Here is a 3,693-nt window from a genome sequence, read left to right on the forward strand (position 1 = left end):
ACAGTGTAGGGAGTTATACAGCTGGCCGAGGTATCCCTATTTAAGACATTACTTCGGCATAATGAAAGAATTGGCTCATGCATAGGGGAGAGTGATAACATTTAGTAATCCATGTGTTTGCTCAGCTTGCTCGCCACACACAGCCCCGGGGAGGAAGTGGGTGAAGAGGGGTGGAGGCTCCTCTCGCTCCCCTCTACTCCTTCCCTGCCCACTCTCGGGGAGAAGGATTTGGAGAACATCTGGCTGGGACCAGCGATCCAGTAGGCCTGGGAGATGCAGCCTAATGACAGTACTTACAACATCCTAGGAATGACTAGGAGTCACTACAGTCTCTCCCTGCCCTAGGAAAGACCAGCAAGTAGGTTAAATGCTGGTCAAGAACAGGGGTTTAGGTTGTATCCGTGTTGGTCTAAGGACATAGGCAGATAAGGTTCCTTGGGTGAATTTGATATCTTTTATTAGACCAACCCAAATGGCTGGAGAATAGTTATTAAGCAAGCTTTCGGGTTCAAAAACCCTTCGTCGGGAAGCGCGTGCAGGAAGGGGAAGGCTGTGTCCATACCATGCTTCTCAAATCAGGCCCTCGGTTTTCACGAGAAACAAAGATCACTAACGATTGCTGCAGTTTGGCGAGGGCTGGCGAGTGTAGGAAGGTCTGCGGTGCTTCTCTTTTGCCCCAGAAAGGAAGTCTCCGTTTCCCCCGTACCCTCGCTGGATGGGCACCTGTACAAGCCATGGTGCAAACGCTCCCACGTCACAGGGGGCAGCTCAGAGCACGGGCGCTCCTGCCTGACCGCAGGTGTACGAAACGAAGGGCAGACGCATGAAGACTAGCTTCTTACCAGGATCCCCGAGAACGTCGCTCTATCAGATGGGAACTAAATCTTGGCAAACACAGCCCAGCGAATCTTGTGCCAGTTCTCACGTCTACCAAGCAGGGCTCTGCTGATTCACGTCCCAGCGGCAGCCAAAACCAAGGAGCAGTTGAGTCTACCAGGTCACGCTACTGCCAAAACCCTACTGGGAGCCGGGCTAGGGATCAGCCGAGCAGGGCAGAGCTCAGCTTTCTTGGGAATCTTTCCTTGGCATTTCCAGGCTTTGGGACTGACTCCTGCAACATGTGGCATTAACCGTTTAACTTTCCACTGGAATTTCCTGCTGGGTGAATGCAGGGATTTTTCAAACCCCATTTTGGTCACAATTTCCCCACTGCAAGTCACTGTGACTGTCTCCTCGTTAGGTTTGGTTTAACAACTTCTTTTGGTTGGGATTATTGGAAAGTACAGCAGTGGTAGAGGAAAATGTCAGTAGCAGCAGCTTGATGAGTAATAAGGATCTTTCCTGCATTGCAGCATCCATTGCAAGAACCACTACACATGGGAAATGGAAACCTCTTCATAGAAAGCATCCTCATTTGCACCTCAGCTGTGGCCTGCAGCCCCCGCCACTCCAGCGCATCCTCTCCCGCTCAGCCCAACCAGCACGCTCCAGGGCTAGCGCTCAAAGCATCGAACGTGTGTGCTGACACGCGTGTCAGTGTGAGCCTGTCTGTGATGTATACCTGGAGGAGCGATGTGCAGATGGAAACGTCCTGGTGGAGAGCACAGAGAGACCAGCCTTGTGTGCAGAGGAACACAACTGTTTGCACATGCACGCAACACGGGTGAGCATGGAGCCTGCAGGACAGCAGTGTGGAAGGTGCAGCTCGGGGCATGGCTCTCCCCGCACGTGAACTGCGAATGCCTATTTGTCCTTGTCAAACGAGAGTGAAATATTGTACGTGCGTGGGAGGGGGAGGAATGTCAAGTATGCGAGTCTGTAGGACTGCAAGAGTGCAGTGTGCGTAGGAGTGTGAACACGGGGTGTGCAGAGTGGAGGATGAGTCTGTGTGTGTGTATCCGTGTGTAGGGCTTAGGGAGAGTGGTGGTGTGGAAGGACAGGCGTACAGGCTGTGCGTTTGTTAGCAGAGGTGCGAGGCTGTGCGTATGGATATGTTCGTGAAGCTTGTTTAGGTGTATAAGGTGGTCCCTGCAAATTATGATACACACGTGGGATGGATGCATGTGCACGTGTGACTTCGTTGGGATTCGGCACATGCTTAGATCTGCCCTGGGGCCCGTGTCCGGCCCTGGCGGTTCTTGGCGGCTCCCGGCACTTACCCGCACTTTGCAGGAGGAGCCCTCGAGGGCTCAGTCTAGCCTGGCTGGAGCCAGCCGGGACGCTGACTTGCCTGGTTCTGGATCAAATTAGCTAATCAGAGCGGGACTTTGCACAAACACTGTCCTCGGTGTCATGTGCTTGCCCCACTGCTCTGAAGTGTCGTCACGTTGTTGAAGCTGTGAAGGGCCAGGCAGTCTGCGAGAAGCAGGATTCATTTGGCATCATGGTTTATCGACCCAGGTACTTTGCCGTGAGAGCCGTGAAACAAGCTGTTGGGCACAAAGTGCCTTCTCCTGGTCTCCAGAAGGGCATTTTATGCCTGAAACTTTGTCCAACATCTCTCATAACTGTGCAATTGGTTCAGTGAAAGTTATTCCCAAATACATCCTGCTTCTGGTGCTCAGAAGTAATTTTGCATGTCTTGCCAGAATGCTGTAATTAGCTGCTATTAATACATGTCATTAATAGGTGTTAATTAGCTGTTATTTATAGCTGTTATTCTGGTGGGCTGAAGCAGGACCGTAGATGCTCGTAGGCCTTGTAGGACAAGCGGAGCCTAGTTGCTGTGCACAGGTGGGCAGGCAGCGGCACCTCGTTCCTCGGTGCATGGCTGATCTTCACCATCTGAAGTCAGTGGGATGAGCGTGGCTAGACTTTCTCAGAAGACACCCAGAAATGGTTTGCTATAACACTCAAACATATGGAGACTCATCCAAAGAGGTTTCTAGAGATAGTTGGAAGCGTTTCATGAACACTTTTTTTCTGGAATGAATAATGATTTTTGGTCAAATTGAAATGTTCATCAGAATAAATTCAAGTTGGTTGAAAGCGTTCACGCTTTTATTGAAAACTTGCAAAAATAAAAGAAAGAAATCCAATTTCCTGATGGGAAATTGAGGCTTTTCATGTGGACATAAGTGACTTCAAATTCAAAACTCAAAGAGAACGAGAGAATTTGCGGTGATGCTACATAATTATACACCCAAGGAAGATAAGTACTTTGCATTGTTTTGATTAAATTACTGACTCACTCAGTTATTTCTTCCACTCGGATTAGAAGCACTTTAATTACTAAATAGAGCCCCTGAGAAGCAGCTCCCTTGCTCAATGTTTCTTTCCTATAAAGGATTGTGGTTTTCTAAATATTACGACAAATGACTTGCAGAACGCACAGCTATTTCTTTCCTTCCTTGGAAATGCAGATGGGATGGCACAGTGAGTGCGGAGAGCTCATACCATTAATTTTATTGGGAATTAGGTGTCCAAATCCCGGAGGGAGCTTTGAAAATCTCAGCCTTGACTCTAATTTTCGGCGATCATCAAGAATGTTATTTCTTTGGGTGCGGCTCTGAGCTGAGAGCGAGTCAGATGTTACTCCTTTATAAACCCTGCCAAAGGCAGGAGCCCTCTGGGTTTATTTTATAATCATTAATTACGAGGAGAGACTCAGGCTGCCATGTACAGAGCAGTTCTGGTATCCGACATCTCTGCAGCGTCACTAGCTGTGCCTGTGCCCTGCAGCGTACGTCGGGC

Source organism: Alligator sinensis, unplaced genomic scaffold, assembly GCF_000455745.1.
Source record: "Alligator sinensis unplaced genomic scaffold, ASM45574v1 scaffold512_1, whole genome shotgun sequence".
In the NCBI taxonomy this organism is placed as follows: domain Eukaryota; kingdom Metazoa; phylum Chordata; order Crocodylia; family Alligatoridae; genus Alligator; species Alligator sinensis.